The sequence below is a fragment of the Callithrix jacchus genome, chromosome 5 (genome assembly GCF_049354715.1).
Source record: "Callithrix jacchus isolate 240 chromosome 5, calJac240_pri, whole genome shotgun sequence".
In the NCBI taxonomy this organism is placed as follows: domain Eukaryota; kingdom Metazoa; phylum Chordata; class Mammalia; order Primates; family Cebidae; genus Callithrix; species Callithrix jacchus.
In genome coordinates this window covers 102,968,500-102,986,773 of record NC_133506.1, presented here as the reverse complement: position 1 = coordinate 102,986,773, position 18,274 = coordinate 102,968,500, and the positions used below count along the sequence as shown (strand labels likewise).

Here is an 18,274-nt window from a genome sequence, read left to right as displayed (position 1 = left end):
TATAGGCACCCACCACCTCACCTGGCTAATTTTTTTAAAATATAGTTTTAGTAGAGATAGGGTTTTGCCATGTTGGCCAGGCTGGTCTTGAACTCCTGGCCTCAGGTGATCAGTCAGCCTCAGCCTCCCAAAGTGCTGATAATACAGGCGTGAGCCACTATGCTCGGCCTATATTCTTGATTCATTGTTTTGTAGTTACTACTACTACTTCATTGTACCTGCTGCTGGCCTGGAAGCCTAGTGCAGGATGTTTATTAAGGTGTCTTTTTTTTTTTTTTTCAAAATGAACACCTAGGAGGGAGGAGCACTGGGCAAATTCAGTGCAGTCCCAGCACCGGCTTTGGCTAACCCCCATAAGGAGCCTGGAATGAGAATGGGAGTCTGGGGCAAGAATGGCTCTTTTGAGTTGCCCAGAATTGCAGCTGAAGTGTCCAGGCCTTTATATTGCTGTATCAGTTAGTCATTGGATGTGGGTTACCTTGGAAAGGGTATGACCTTGAACAGGGTTGTTCCCTGTAGGTGAGACAATCCCTGAGGGGGCTGACTGACAGCATTCCCAGCTTTTAAGTCAAGTCTTATTTCAAAGGAGGAGCTGGGTAGCACCTCAGTGTCTACAGCGATTTCTCTGTATCCACCAAATGGCCAATTTGTTTTTGTTTTTTATTATCATTATGCATTCATGGATTTAAGCACATATTTGGCAAACTTTCTATTAAATTATGTGTACAGAACAGTGCACAAGTTGTAAATATACAGCTCGGTAAATGTTCACAAAGTAAACACACCAGTGTAACCAGTACCCAGATCAAGAAATAAAACAATACTGTGACTCTAGAAGTCCTCTTTGTGTTTCCTTTCAGTCACTGCCTTCCAAGGTTCTATCCTGACTTCTAAAATCATGGGATGAATTTAGCATGGTTTTGAAATTTACATAACATCATATAGTATGTCTTATTCTGACTTCTGTCAGTAATATATTTGTGAAATTAAGCTCACAGTAGTAAGTCATTCTCTTGCTGTATATTTTTTCATGGTATGACTGTTTAAATGAATGAGCAATATTAAGTGCTTTTAAAAACCATTTCTGGTGAGGATCCAAGATGGCCGAAAAGGAACAGCTCCAGAGTGCATTTCCCAACAAGAACAATGCAGAGGGTGAGTGCTCACCACATTTCCAAACAGGTTTTCACTGCCCACAGACCAGGAGATTCCCAGGCCGAAAAGTTTTCGGCACAGCTGGTGCTGTGGGTTGGCGCACAGAAAGTCACACAAATCTGCACGGCTGTTTCAACTGGCGCCTGGAACACCTGGGAGACAGAGCCACCCATTCAACTGAAAGGGAGGGGGCTGAGACAGGGAGCCAGGCATTTTAGCTTGGTGGGAAGATTGCTTCAAAACAAGCAATCTGAAATGCTCTGGATTGAGAGTTTCGCAGCAAGTGCAGCTGGACCCAGGACAGTCCAGCTCAGTTTGGGGGAAGTGCATCTACCACTTCTGAGACAGTTCGCCAATACCGAGGCAGTTCACACAGCAGCTGGGCAGAGTCTGTGGCAGCTCAGCAACACCTTTGCTGGCAGACTGCGACTAGACTACTCCGTGTGGGGCAGGACATCTTTGAAAAAAAGCAGCAGCATGTCAGGAACTTATAAATAAAGCCGATCTTCCTAGGTCAGAGCACCGGGGTAAAGAGGTGGTTATGAGTTCTGCTGCAGCAGACTTAAAGGTGCCTGCCCAGCAGCTGTGCACAGAACAACAGAGCTCCCAACACAGCACTTGAGTTCCTATAAGGGACAGACTGTCTCCTCAAACAGCTCCCTGACCCCTGTGTACCCAAAGAGACACCTCATAAAGGAGATCTCAGGCCGACATCTGGCGGGTACCCTTCTGGGATGAAGATAACAGAAGAAGAAACTGGCGGCAACCCTTACTGTTCTGCAGCCCCTGCGGGTGAGCCCCAGGCAAGCGGGGTCTGGAGTGGACCTCCAGCAGCCCTGCAGCAGAGGGGCCTGACTGTTAAAAGGAAAACTAAGAAACAGAAATAGCTTCAACATCAACAAAAGGGATGTCTACTCAGAGACCCCATCTGAAAGTCACCAACTACAAAGACCACAGGTAGATAAAGGAACTAAGTTGGGAAGAAACCAAAAAGGATGAAAACACCAAAAACCAGAATGCCTCTCTTCCTCCAAGGGATTATAACTCCTCACCAGCTAGGGATCAAAGATGGATGGAGAATGAATCTGTTGAACTGACAGAAACAGACTTCAGAAGATGGGTAGTAACAAACTTCTCAGAGCTATAGGGAACATGTGCTAACCCAATGCAAAAAAACTCAGAACCTAGAAAAAAGGTTAGATGAGATGCTAACTAGAATAAACAGCTTAGAGGAGAATATAAATGACTTGATGGGGTTGAAAAACAGCACAAGAACTTTGAGAAGCATACACAAGTTTCAGTAGCTGAATCGACCAAGCAGAAGAAAGGATCTCAGAGATTGAAGAGCAACTCAATGAAATAAAATTAGAAGGCAAGAGTAGAGAAGAAAGAGTAAGAAGAAATGAACAAAGCCTTCAAGAAATATGGGATTATGTGAAAAGACTTAATCTGCATTTGATAGATGTACCTGAATGTGACAGAGAGAATGAATCCAAGCTGGAAAACACTCTTCAGGATATTATCCAGGAGAACTTCCCCAACCTAAAAGGCAGACCACCGTTCAAGTCCAGGAAATAGAGAAAAAACCACAAAGATATTCCTCAAGAAGAGCAACCCCAAGGCACATAATCGTCAGATCCACTGGAGTTGAAATGAAGGAAAAAATCCTAAGGGCAGCCAGAAAGATCAGGGTACCCACAAAGGGAAGCCCATCAGACTCAGAGTGGATCTCTCTGTAGAAACTCTACAAGCCAGAAGAGAGTAGGGGTCAATATTCATCATCCTTAAAGAAAAGAACTTTCAACCTAGAATTTCATATCCAGCCAAACTAAGCTTCATAAATGAAGGAGAAATAAAATATGGACAAGCAATTGCTGAGAGATCTCACCAGGCCTGCCTTACAAGAGCTCCTGAAAGAAGCACTAAACAAGGAAAGGAACAACCAGTATGAGCCACTTCAAAAACATTCCAAATGGTAAAGAGCATCGACACAATGAAGAAAATGTGTCAACTAATGGGCAAAACATCCAGCTAGCATCAAAAATGGCAGGATCGTATTCACACATAACAATATTAACCTTAAATGTAAATGGGTTAAATGCCCCAATCAGAAGACACAGACTGGCAAATTGGGTAAAAAGTCAAGACCCATCTGTGTGCTGTATTCAGGATACACATCTCACATGCAAGGACATACATAGGCTAAAAATAAAGGGATGGAGGAGGATTTACCAAGCAAATGGAGAGCAAAAAAAAGCAGTAGTTGCAATCCTAGTCACTGATAAAATGGACTTTAAACCAACAAAGATCAAAAGAGACAAAGAAGGGCATTACATAATGGTAAACGGATCAATGCATCAAGAAGAGCTAATGATCCTAAATATATATGCAACCAATACAGGAGCACAAAGGTACATAAAGCAAGTTCTTAACGACCTACAAAAAGACTTAGACTCCCACTCAATAATAGTAGTGGGAGACTTTAACACTCCACTGTCAACATTAGACAGATCAACAAGACAGAAAATTAACAAGGATATCCAGGACTTCAACTCAGATCTGGACCAAGTAGACCTAATAGACATCTACAGAAATCTCTACTCCAAATCCACAGAATATACATTCTTCTCAGCACTGCATTGCACCTGCTCTAAAATTGACCACTCAGAGCAGGTGCAACTGGATAATTGGAAGTAAATCACTCCTCAGCAAATGCAAAAGAATGGAAATCATAACAAACAGTCTCTCGGACCACAGGGCTATCAAATTAGAACTCAGAATTAAGAAACTAATTCAGAACCACACAACTTCATGGAAACTGAACAGCCTGCTCCTGAATGTCGACTGATAAACAATAAAATGAAGGCAGAAATAAAGATGTTCTTTGAAACCACTGAGAACAAAGACAAAATGTACCAGAATCTCTGGGACACATTTAAAGCAGTGTCTAGAGGGAAATAAATGCCCACCAGAGAAGCAAGGAAAGATCTAAAATCGACACCCTGTAGTCAAAATTGAAAGAGCTAGAGGAGCAAGATAAAAAAACCTCAAAGCTAGCAGAAGACAAATAACTAAGATTAGAGCAGAACTGAAGGAGATAGAGACACAAAAAAACCTTTCAGAAAAATCAGTAAATTCAGGAGCTGGTTTTTTTAAAGATCAACAAAATAGACTGCTAGCCACATAATAAGAAAGAAAAGAGAGAAGGATCAAATAGATGCAAGACAAAACAAAAAAGGGGATATCACCACTGATTCCACAGAAATACAAACTACCATCACAGATTAGTACAAACAACTCTATGTACATAAACCAGTAAATCTGGAAGAAATGGATAAATTCCTGGATACTTACACCCTCCCAAGCCTAAACCAGGAAGAAGTTGAAACTTTGAACAGACCAATAACAAGGGCTGAAGTTGAGGCAGCAATTAATAGCCTACCAACCAAAAAAAGTCCAGGTTCAGACAGGTTCACAGCTGAATTCTACCAGATGTACAAAGAGCAGCTGGTATCATTTCTGAAATGACTCCAAACAATCCAAAAAGAGAGAATCCTTCCCAAATGATTTTATGAGACCAACATCATCCTGATACCAAAACCCAGCAGAGACTCAATGAGAAAAGAAAACTTCAGGCCAATATCCTTGATGAACATAGATGTAAAAATATTGAATAAAATACTGGCAAACCGATTGCAACAGCACATCAAAAAGCTTATTCATCACGATCAAGCAGGCTTCATCCCAGGAATGCAAGGCTGGTTCAACATATGCAAGTCTGTAAATGTAATCCACCATATAAACAGAATGAAAGACAGAAACCACATGATTATCTCAATAGATGCAGAGAAGGCCTTCAGCAAAAGTCAACACCCATTAAGGCTAAAAACTCAATAAACTAGCTATTGAAGGAACACATCTCAAAACAATAAAAGCTATTTATGACAAACCTACAGCCAGTATCATACTGAATGGGCAAAAACTGGAAGCATTCCCTTTGAAATCCGGCAGTAGACAAAGATGCCCTCTCTCATCACTCCTATAAAATATAGTATTGGAAGTTCTAGCCAGAGCAATTAGGCAAGAAAAAAAAAAATAAAGGGTATTCAATTAGGAAAGGAGGAAGTAAAAATGTCTCTATTTGCAGACGACATGATTGTATATTTAGAAGACCCTATCATCTCAGCCCAAAATCTCCTTAAACTGAGAAGCAACTCCAGCAGTCTCAGGATACAAAATCAGTGTGCAGAAATAACAAGCATTCCCATACACCAATAACAGACTAACAGAGAGCCAAATCATGAGCAAACTCCCATTCATAATTGCTACAAAAAGAATAAAATACCTAGGAATACAACTAACAAAGGATGTAAAGGACCTCTTCAAGGAGAACTACAAACCACTGCTCAAGGAAATAAGAGAGGTCACAAACAGATGGAGAAACATTCCATGTTCATGGTTAGGAAGAATCAATATTGTGAAAATGGCCACGCTGCCCAAAGTAATTTATAGATTGAATGCTATCCCCATCAAGCTACCAATGACCTTCTTCAAAGAACTGGAAAAAACCACCTTAAACTTCATATGGAACCAAAAGAGAGCCGGCATAGCCAAGACAATTCTAAGCAAAAAGAACAAAGCCAGAGGCATCATGCTACCTGACTTCAAAGTATACTACAAGGCTACAGTAATGAAAACAGCATGGTACTGGTACTGAAACAGAGATATAGACCAATGGAACAGAACAGAGGCCCTGTAGGCAACGCCACTGATCTACAACTATCTGATCTTTGGCAAACCTGACAAAAACAAGCAATGGGGAAAGGATTCCCTGTTTAATAAATGGTGTTGGGAAAACCGGCTAGTCATATGCAGGAAGCAGAAACTGGACCCCTTCCTGACACCTTACACTAAAAGTAACTCTAGATGGATTAAAGACTTAAGCATAAGACCTAACACCATAAAAACCCTAGAAGAAAACCTAGGCAGAACCATTCAGGACATAGGCATAGGCAAGGACTTCATGACTAAAACACCAAAAGCATTGGCAACAAAAGCCAAAATAGACAAATGGGGCCTAATTAAACTCCAGAGCTTTGGTACAGCAAAAGAAACAATCATTAGAGTGAACCGGCAACCAACAGAATGGGAAAAATTTTTTGCAATCTACCCACCTGACAAAGGACTAATATCCAGAATCTGCAAAGAACTAAAACAGATTTACGAGAAAAAGCAAACCCATCCAAAAGTGGGCGAAGGATATGAACAGACACTTTTCAAAAGAAGACATATATGAGGCCAACAAACATATGAAAAAATGCTCATCATCACTGATTAGAGAAATGCAAATCAAAACCACATTGAGATACCACCTCAGTTAGAATGGCAATCATTAAAAAATCTGGAGACAAGATGCTCCAGATGTGGAGAAACAGTTACACTTTTTTTTTTTTTTTTTTTTGAGATGGAGTTTCGCTCTTGTTACCCAGGCTGGAGTGCAATGGCGTGATCTCGGCTCACCACAACCTCCGCCTCCTGGCTTCAGGCAATTCTCCTGCCTCAGCCTCCTAAGTAGCTGGGATTACAGGCACAGGTCACCATGCCCAGCTAATTTTTTGTATTTTTTTTTTTTTTTAAGTAGAGATGGGGTTTCACCATGTTGACCAGGATGGTCTCGAGCTCTTGACCTTGTGATCCACCCGCCTTGGCCTCCCAAAGCGCTGGGATTACGGGCATTAGCCACTGCGCCCGGCTCAGGAACACTTTTACACTGTTAGTGGGTGTGTAAACTAGTTCAACCATTGTGGAAGACAGTGTGGTGCTTCCCCAAGGACCTGGAAATAGAAATTCCATTTGATCCAGCAATCCCATTGCTGGGTATATACCCAAAGGATTATAAATCATTCTATTATAAAGACACATGCACACATATGTTCATAGTGGCATTGTTTATGACATCAAAGACCTGGAACCAACCCAAATGCCCATCCATGATAGACTGGACAAGGAAAATGTGGCATATATACACCATGGACTACTATGCAGTCATAAAAAATGAGTTTGTGTCCTTTGTAGGGACATGGATGAATCTGGAAACCATCATTCTCAGCAAACTGACACAAGAACAGAAAATCAAACACTGCATGTTTTCACTCATAGTTGGGTGTTGAACAGTGAGAACACAGGGACACAGGGAGGGGAGCATCACACACTGGGGTCTGTTGGGGAAGCCAAGGGAGGGACAGTGGGAGAGTGGGGAGGTTAGGGAGGGATAACATGGGGAGAAATGTCAGATGTAGGTGATGGAGGCAGCAAACCACATAGGCATTTGTGTACTTATGCAAAAATTCTGCATGATCTGCACATGTACCCCAGAACCTAAAGTACAATAAAAAATAATAAACACAAACTGATGAACAGATAAACATCAACATAAAAATGAAGAGACAAAGCTCCTCATTCTCAAACCCAGAGAAGTGAACAAATAGGAACAAATCATTTACAGTTACAGTTACAAAACTGGTTGGGGACAGATGCAATGGCTCATGCCTTTAATCCCAGCACTTTGGAAGACTGAGGCAGGAGAAATGCATGAGCCCGAGTTGAAGACCAGCCTGGACAACATAGTGAGACTTCATTTTTACTTAAAAAAAAAAAAAAAAAAAAAAAAAGCTCGGCCTGGTACCGTGTGCCTGTAATCCAGCTACTCAAGAGGCTGAGCAGGTGGATTGCTTGAGCCTAGAAAGTTGCAGTGATCCAGCCACTGTACTCCAGCCTGGGCAACAGAGTGAGACTTTATTTTTACTTTAAAAAAAAAAAAAAAAAAAGCTAGGCCTGGTGGTGTGTGCCTATAATCCAGCTACTTAAGAGGCTGAGCAGGCGGATTGCTTGAGCCTAGAAAGTTGCAGTGATCCAGTCACTGCACTCCAGCCTGGGCCACAGAGTGAGAGCTTGTCTCTGGAAAACAAAAAACAAAAATACTCATGTGGTATATGCATTTATGCAAGAAAAAGCAGGGGGAAGCAGAATGTCTAGTGGATCTGACAAGAGGGGATCCCTGATGTACTGAATCCTTAATGAAAAGTACAGCAGCCCAAGTTAGGGATATTAGCCAAAACAGAGGGTAGCTATGCTCATTGCAATTTGCAGATTAGTGATAAAGGCCTATCATAAAGTCAGAAAAGAATGGCGCACACTCAAAATAATCACTGTCTAATAGAATTTGCTGTGGTAATGATACTGTTCCATATTGGCAATGCTCAATACAGTAGCCACTAGTCATCACATGTAGCTATTAAGCACTTGTAACATAGCTGGTATAGGTGAGAAATCAAAAGTTTGAAGTTTAAGTTATTATTAACGTTTAAATTTAGCTTGAAGTAGCCACACATGTAGTTATTAGATCCGACTAGACAGCACTAGCCCACACTGAGAAGAAACTGCTCAGAATAAACTTCAAATTGAAAATAGCGGTAAAGAGAGAAAAGAGAAAAGGTCCAAACAAAGATGAAAAAGAGAAAGATGAGCAAGAGCTCTGAAAGAATTAGTCTATTTTTTAAAAAAAATTTCATGAAAATAAAAAAAAAAAGATCTCTAGAGCCATAAAGCTACAAAGCTATCCTGGCCTACAAATTCCTTCTACCAATTCATAAAAATTAATTTCACATAAAAATGAGTGAACAGAAAAGTACTATGGTCAAATCGTATGTAAAGTTATAAGAAAAAGGAATAAAAAACAGAAAAACCTAAGAATAAGGGTCTAAACAACAGAAAATGAAAGTATCAAAAAGGCATATCCACCAACAGATGAAAACTGTAAATTATTATTTCAAAATGAGCCACAAGAAATTAGAAAATGACAAAAGATGTGGAATAACACAAATAAGAAATACAGATAGAAATAAGTTAATAGAACTCATGTAAGAATTAGAAAAAAGACAGAAATGAAGACTAACCAGAAGATACACAAACATAAGTTAACTTAGAAGATAATGCTTTAACAGTAAAAGAATGTTTACAAAAAAAAAAAAAAAGGAATAAGGAGGGAAGCTGTAATATAAAAAGAAATTACAAATGAGATAATAAGGATTTGCAATAAAGTGACCAAAAAAAGATAGAAAAAGAAGATCCAACATACATACAACAGGAGTCACCAAAGAAAGAAACCAAACCAATGGAATAAAATGGATATTAGAAACTAGAATTCAAGAAAACTTTGCTGAAATTATTTTTGAAATTAAAAGAAAATGGAAACTATATCTTTAATGTGCATACCACACACCTGAAAAAAGTGACCCAGAATGACCAACACTTGAACATATTTTGAACTTCTGTGAACAAGATGTAGGGCTGTTGGGCCCCACAGGGTTATGGGGTGTCCCTTATGCTGTGCTGAGGTGCAGGATCCCAGAAGTAAAGAGGACACTGAAGAACTGGTGAAGAGCATCTGGACTTGGAGCGCCATCTCATCTATGAGCAGAGACAGGAGAGGCCTGAACGCACAGAAGCATTTGTATTTATTAGGTACACGCAGGGGGAAGGATCATAATCAAGGTCATCATCTATAGGCTTAGTGATTGGGCATACATAATCACGTGAGTCTCAAGCAAGCACGTGAGTCTCTGCCCCTTTATGTCACCTGGGCAGAGAGGTGGGCTGTGCGCCGTAGGGGGCCGTGATGTGCACAGTAGAGGGTCGTGTACAGAAAAGGGGTCCACCCCCATTAGGTCACCAAGGCAAGAAGGTGGGCTATGTGCAACAGGTGTGTGCAACGCTTCTTATCTGGGGTTTGGAGACTTCAAAGGATTTCTAATAGAAGGATACTGTAAGCCAATGCAGTAGGAGCTGACAGACTTGTGCTTTTCTCTTAAGATATTTATGGGAGGATGATTCGAGCTAGCACAGAAGTGAGAAAAGACTGACAGGGTGTACAGCCACAGTTACTGGTCACACCAGAAGGGTTCTTCTCCCTTAGTTATTTCCAGGATCTCAGGCCTGAGGCCTACTTTACACAGGAACTGGATGCAAGGTACTATATATCTCCTTTATCAGGAGGAGAGGCTCTTGCTCCAAGTCTGCCATACAGCATATGCCCTTTCAGGCAGGGACACCAACACCTGGGTCTTTGGTTCTTGTCCTGGTCTGGCTGTTTTCCCATGTACTGCTTCTGTTCTGTGACTGCTCTAGGCATTCCTCCTACTACAAACTGCTATATGGTTATATAGGATTCTATAAATCAGCACTACATGTGTCAGTAAAGCTCCGACCACAATACCTATATGATTATACAGAAAGATTATACAGGACTAAGTATGATTATATATATAAGCTAGACAGTAATCAGTGAGTTATGCTTCAGGCACTAACTGTGCCTGGGATCTGCACAGTTCTCCTTCCTCGATGCCCATGGCGGGGTGTTACCCACACAAGAAAAAAAATTCTTTGAACTTACAGGCAGAAAGGAAATTCCTTACACAAAAACAAAAATTAGACTTTCACCACACTTTGACAAAATTTTATGTCAGAAAACAGTGAAGTAACATAAATTTACGATATTTAAAGAAAACGTAAACCAAGGATTTTATATCTAGCCAAACTGAATTCAAATACAGTCAGCCCTCTGTATCCATGAGCTCTGCATTTATGCATTCAACAAACTGCAAATAAAAAAAAATTTTTTAGTGTGTCTGTACTGAACATGTACAGACTTGTCCTTAATAGTGTACAACAACTATTTACATAGCATTTACATTGTATTATTATAAGTAATCAAGGGATGATTTAATGTATACAAGAGAATATGCATAGGTTATATGCAAATACCATACCATTTCATACCAGGGACTTGAGCATCTGCAAATTTCATTGTCCATGGGAGGTCCTGGAACCAGTGTCCCACAGATACTGACAGACAATTTTATAGCAATGACAAACTGTTCTAAATTGCAAGAACCCAGGAAATTTTGTTCCCTTTACCTTTTCCTGGAGGATATACTAGAGAATATGCTTCAGATGACCAAAATAACTGCAGAGACATCCACATTAAGAGAAATCATTAAATATATTTAGACATGTGTCACTTAATGACAGGGTATGTTCTCAGAAATGTGTCCTTACATGATTTCCCTGTCACGTGAACATCACAGAGTATACTTATAAAAATCTAGATAGTATAGTCTGCCATACCCCTAGTCTATATGGTATACAGGGTACAAACCTGTACAGCATGTTACTGTACTAAATACTCTTGGCAACTTTAACACACAGTGTTTCTGTATCTAAACATAGAAAAGGTAAAGATATTGTATTATATTATGGAACTCCCATTACATATTCAGTCTATCATTAACCAACATGTTATTATGTGGATGGAGCATCACTATTTTCTAAAAGAACTGAGAATGGTGGTAATAAGGGAGAAAGTATATTATGTGACTGGTTTATATACTTGATAACATAGATAGAATACAATTATCAAAATTGAGAAGAGGGTGATGAGAGCATATAAACAGTAGAATATGTTTCCTGAATGTCTTGTTATTAACTGATAGTAAAACACTAGGGAAAAAGGAGATGAGGAGAGGTTACTAGCTCATTTCAATATTGCTCAGAGTAAAAAACCAACATGTAATATTCTTCCACCCCAAAAGAGAAGGAAATTAGAATACGATATAAAGGTATTAATATAATGGTAACCAACAGAACAAAAACACAAATTCTATTGGTGATGTGTGTGGTGTTAACTGTTAAGCTGGGAACTACTTTCCCAGAATCCCATTCACTGTATGGCTCTGGGTTAGAGTTGGTCCAAAAGGTAATTTGTATAGGCTGTATATCCCTAATCCAAAAATCTGAAATCCACAACACTCCAAAATCCAAACTTGTTGATCAACAACATAATTCTCAAAGGAAATGCTAATTGGAGCATTTCAAAATTTCAGATCAGGGATGATAATGGTAAGTAAAATGCTAATAGAATATTCTAGAACCCAAAAATATCTGAAATCCAAAACACTCCTAGTCCCAAGCATTTCAGATTAGGGATACGCAACCTATATAAAATTTGTTTGAAATGTGGAAGTGAAGCAGCAGCTATTATTCTGAAGGTTTTCACAGAAAAGATACAATGACAGACAGATACAGAAGTACCCAGAAAGTTCCAGCTTTTACTCTCTCTTTCACTCTATGTCCAGCTCTTTCTTTGGGACAGTGGTCACTTTGCTGACCAATAGTAGCCCAAATCCACCACCAGATGCTTGGGTACAAACCTACAGAGCTTTGTAAGACAAAGCTTACATGGCAAGAGCTTCTCACAGTGTCCTCCACAAGTTCTTCGTGTCCTCATCAAGTTCTTCCTTCATAATCTCTAGGTAGCTGGATATACTTGGCTTCTCAGATTTCCCAAACAGCTCCAACTTGTCTACCGATGGTCATTGATTTAGACGATCTGGTTAGTGGACTCCTCTGATCCTTCAATTCCCTATTCCTGATAACTCACCTCACTTAATCCCTTCAAAATTGTATACAATCTAATTTCTACAATAAATTCCTTATCATTACTCAGTCTGAATCCTAACTGATAAATCTTTCTAAATACAAAAATATATGCTGAGGCCAGGTGCAATGGCTCACACCTGTAATCCCAGCACTTTGGAAGGCCAACGCAAGCAATCGAGACCAGCTTGGCCAACATGGTAGAACTCTCTCTCTACTAAAATACAAAAAATTAGCTGTGCATGGTTGCACATCCCTATAGTCCCAGCTACTTGGGAGGCCGAGGAATGAGAATTGCTTCAACCCAGGAGGCAGAAGTTGCAGTGAGCTAAGCTCCACTGCCCTCTAGCCTGGGCAACAGAGCAAGACTGTCTCAAAGAAAAAAAAGTGTGTGTGAGCAAATAACATGGACAACACAATGAAGCTTAAATAAAAGACATTATAAAATTAAATGTAACATAAAACAAAGAAATGAATCCAAATTCATTAAACAATGGAATAATCTCCAGGATATATTTTAAGTCAAAAAACAAAAATGAGATGGAGAAAATATACACAGTATGCTCCATTTATATAAGAAGAGGGAAGAAACAGAAATATATGTTTCTTACGTTAAGAAACAAAACAGTAGGAGAATGAAATGTTAAAAAAAAATTAGTGGTTGCCTTTGGGAAATGAAAAAATATAAGTAGAAGTGACAAGGATAGAATCCATATTCCTTGTTTTTGTAGATTACATTTTAGAACTACGTAACTTACATAAACATGAAATTAAAATTTGAAGAAATCTAGAAATCAAAAATAAATGAACTCAAATCTGGATCTAATTCTTTAATGGTATAATCATAAAGAGAGGAACTATTCTATGTGATTTCAAATTATATTGACTGTATAATTCCTAATATACTCCAGTGACAAAAAGATAAATCTTGATCCTGTATGTATTGCAGAATCAAGGAAACAAATAATTCTGTGGTATTTTAATTCTATCACTCCTAGTGGCTCTAAAAGCCAAGACTTTCAGCATTGGAGATAAAAGTAATGGCAAAGAACCTGTAGTCTTGAATTTGAAATACAAGTATATATATTAAGTCAAGATATTTTATTTTGTATTAAAAAAACTTATTTCTACTTCTTTCCACTGAAACTGCCTAGAAACAATGACCAATCCCATAGTAATCCTTACCCAACTGTAATCTTGAATTACCATTTCCCAGTAAAAGGAATCAGGACACGTTTAGGAAATGGCTGCATCTATGTATGGAGCAAAAAAAAAAAAAAAAAGGACATAATGACCCTGGAACATCTTGTCATATCAGATAGCAACACTGACTAACAAGGGTCAGGTCAAAAATGATTAGAAATGTGTTTTCAAAAGGCCTCCACTGGCCAAAAGTGTAACAATTTGAACATTGTTAAGGATGGCAGTTTATTGAAATGTATTAAATATACTTAAATCCATACTACTGTTTCCATGTAGGACAGAATAATTTACAGCAAAACTATAGCTCCCATCATAAACTTAATTTCTAACAAGGATGAAATATAAAAATCATCTGTTTGAAGGATACAGAGAGCTACTAAAGGAATAAGGATTAGTAAAACTAATATTCCAAAAAGGGTGAGCTACAGTGAGGTAAGGGGATCTTCTGCAGCTGCTTTTCTCCCCGGGGCATTTGCAGATTCTGGTCAGAAAAAGAGATTGAAAAATAAAGCTTTCTTTTCCCAGGCAATGTACCTCTACTGGAAGAAGGAAACCATCAAAGATTCTGGTGTTCACTACGGACTGGATTGGCAAAACTGAAGATCTTAGGGAATCTCAAATGCCTCAGTGAGTGGAAGAGGGTAAAAAGGCTAAACCAAAAACTTCTGAAAAGCAGAATTTGAAAACCTTCAGGTTCAAGAAGATAAAAGAGTTCAGAACCTGCTAGTGGAGACCTTAGTAAATACAGTTCTCAGTGATAAGCCCTGGAAGGCTATGTCTTCTACAAACAGGATCAAATTACAGCAACTGGAAACCTTGTGAGCTACTAGTAGGAGTATAACTCAGTACTTACCTTGGAAACTGGCACTATCTGCTAAAACTGAACACACACATACTCAGCAATTTCACTAGATATATACCCAATAGAAATGTGTATATATTCACCAAAAGATATGTACAACAATGTTTTATAGCAGCATGTTTTACAATTTCCAACAACTGGAACAATTCAAATGTCAATAGCAGAACTGGTTTTTTTTGGTTGGTTCTTTTTCTTTTATATAATTTGTACTTGAGGTTCCTGGGTACATGTGCAGATCATGCAGAATTTTTGCATAAGTACACACTTAGCAATGTGGTTTGTTGCCTCCATCCCCCCCGTCACCTACATCTGGCATTTCTCCCCATGTTATCCCTCCCTGACCTCCCCACTCCCCGCACTGTCCCTCCCTTGGCTCCCCCAACAGACCCCAGTGTGTGATGCTCCCCTCCCTGTATCCCTGTGTTCTCATTGTTCAACACCCAGCTATGAGTGAAAACATGCAGTGTTTGATTTTCTGTTCTTGTGTCAGTTTGCTGAGAATGATGGTTTCCAGATTCATCCATGTCCCTATAAAGGACACAAACTCATTTTTATGGCTGCATAGTAGTCTATGGTGTATATGTGCCACATTTTCCTTATCCAGTCTATCGTCAATGGGTATTTGGGTTGGTTCCAGGTCTTTGCTATCATAAACAATGCCACTCTGAACATATGTGTGCATGTGTCTTTATAATAGAATGATTTATAATCCTTTGGGTATATACCCAGCAATGGGATTGCTGGATCAAATGGAATTTCTATCTCTAGGTCCTTGGGGAAGCACCACACTGTCTTCCACAATGGTTGAACTAGTTTACACTCCTACCAACAGTGTAAAAGTGTTCCTGTTTCTCCACATCCTCTCCAGCATCTGTTGTCTCCAGATTTTTTAATGATTGCCATTCTAACTGAGGTGGTATCTCAGTGTGGTTTTGATTTGCATTTCTCTAATCAGTGATGATGAGCATTTTTTCATATGTTTGTTGGCCTCATATATGTCTTCTTTTGAAAAGTGTCTGTTCATATCCTTCGCCCACTTTTGGATGGGTTTGCTTTTTCTCGTAAATCTGTTTTAGTTCTTTGCAGATTCTGGATATTAGTCCTTTGTCAGGTGGGTAGATTGCAAAAAATTTTTCCCATTCTGTTGGTTGCCGGTTCACTCTAATGATTGTTTCTTTTGCTGTACCAAAGCTCTGGAGTTTAATTAGGCCCCATTTGTCTATTTTGGCTTTTGTTGCCAATGCTTTTGGTGTTTTAGTCATGAAGTCCTTGCCTATGCCTATGTCCTGAATGGTTCTGCCTAGGTTTTCTTCTAGGGTTTTTATAGTGTTAGGTCTTTAATCCATTTGGAGTTACTTTTAGTGTAAGGTGTCAGGAAGGGGTCCAGTTTCTGCTTCTTGCATATGACTAGCCAGTTTTCCCAACACCATTTATTAAACAGGGAATCCTTTCCCCATTGCTTGTTTTTGTCAGGTTTGCCAAAGATCAGATAGTTGTAGATCAGTGGCATTGCCTACAGGGCCTCTGTTCTGTTCCATTGGTCTATATCTCTGTTTCAGTACCAGTACCATGCTGTTTTCATTACTGTAGCCTTGTAGTATACTTTGAAATCAGGTAGCATGATGCCTCTGGCTTTGTTCTTTTTGCTTAGAATTGTCTTGGCTATGCCGGCTCTCTTTTGGTTCCATATGAAGTTTAAGGTGGGTTTTTCCAGTTCTTTGAAGAAGGTCATTGGTAGCTTGTTGGGGGATAGCATTCAATCTATAAATTACTTTGGGCAGTATGGCCATTTTCATGATGTTGATTCTTCCTAACCATGAACATGGAATGTTTCTCCATCTGTTTGTGACCTCTCTTATTTCCTTGAGCAGTGGTTTGTAGTTCTCCTTGAAGAGGTCCTTTACATCCTTTGTTAGTTGTATTCCTAGATATTTTATTCTTTTTGTAGCAATTATGAATGGGAGTTTGCTCATGATTTGGCTCTCTATTAGTCTGTTATTGGTGTATAGAAATGCTTTTGATTTCTGCACATTGATTTTATATCCTGAGACTTTGCTAAAGTTGCTTCTCAGTTAAGGAGATTTTGGGCTGAGATGATAGGGTCTTCTAAATATACAATCATGTCATCTGCAAATAGAGACATTTTGACTTCCTCCTTTCCTAACTGAATACCCTTTATTTTTTTTTTTTTCTTGCCTTATTGCTCTGGCTAGAACTTCCAATACTGTATTGAATAGGAGTGGTGAGAGAGGGTATATTTTTTTAGTGCCAGATTTCAAAGGGAATGCTTCCAGTTTTTGTATGGAATTCAGTATGATATTGGTTGTAGCTTTGTCGTAAATAGCTTTTATAGTTTTGAGATATGTTCTTTTGATACCTAATTTATTGAGACAGTTTGTGGTTTTACTGGAGAAATTTTAGTTTCTCTGATTTTTTTTTTCTTTTGAGATGGAATCTTGTTCTGTTGCCCAGGCTGGAGTGCAGTGGTGCTATCTTGGCTCAGTGCAACACCACCTCCTAGGTTCAAGCCATTCTTGTGCTGCAGCCTCCCTGGTATCTGGGATGATAGGTGTACACCACCACACCTGGGTAATTTTTTTTTTTTTTTTTTGAGACGGAGTTTCACTCTTGTTACCCAGGCTGGAGTGTAATGGCACGATCTCGGCTCACAGCAACCTCTGCCTCCTGGGTTCAGGCAATTCTCCTGCCTCAGCCTCCTGAGTAGCTGGGATTACAGACACGCGCCACCGGGCCCAGCTAATTTTTTGTATTTTTAGTAGAGACGGGGTTTCACCATGTTGACCAGGATGGTCTTGATCTCTTGACCTCGTGATTCACCTGCCTCGGCCTCCCAAAGTGCTAGGATTACAGGCGTGAGCCACCGCGCCCGGCCTAATTTTTGTATTTTTAGAGACAGGGTTTCACCATGTTGGCCAGATTTGAGGTCTCAAACTCTTCGAATGATCCACTCAACCTGGCCTCTTAAAGTGCTGGGACTGGGATCGTGAGCCACTATGGCCATTTCTCTGATTTTTATGGGATACTTCGGGAGATTCACAGCTGCGTTTTAGCCCCTTCCATCTTCTAAAATTCCCATTTTTGGTCCTTCGGGTTTTGTTTTCCTCCATAATCTTTATAATTAACATTATGGAGTTCTGTAGTTTCTGTTCTGCCCCCTACTTTATACTCTACAAATGCCCCTCCCCATTTTGCTTAGTATTTCTTTACTATCGAATTAATTGTCTACTGTTAACTGACTTAGCAAACTTGGCCTGCCAGTTGGTCTCTTTCCACCTTTAGTTATACCCTGTTAAAAATCAGAAAGTTGTATTGGGTTTATTTTTTTCACAGAGGAACCTTGCTAGGTTTCTCTGTTGGCATTAGCAGGGTTTAATATTAACAGTAAGTATGTCCGTGATGATTGACATACAGAATGCTACGTTTGAACAGAGTAGAGATGAAATTCTAGACAGTGGAATTTAATTCATTCACAGAGAAATGTAAAGGTGATCTTCTCAAAGAGTATTTCTTCTCATGGGATTTTTCCGTTTGTGTTCTGTT

At 39.4% G+C, this 18,274-nt stretch overlaps 1 protein-coding gene across 28 annotated transcripts in view; it reads left to right on the top strand.

Annotated features, from left to right (window-relative positions):
* Positions 1-18,274, top strand: part of NF1 (neurofibromin 1) — a 296,867-nt gene that overhangs the window by 61,666 nt on the left and 216,927 nt on the right. The gene's annotated exons all lie outside the window — the stretch shown is intronic.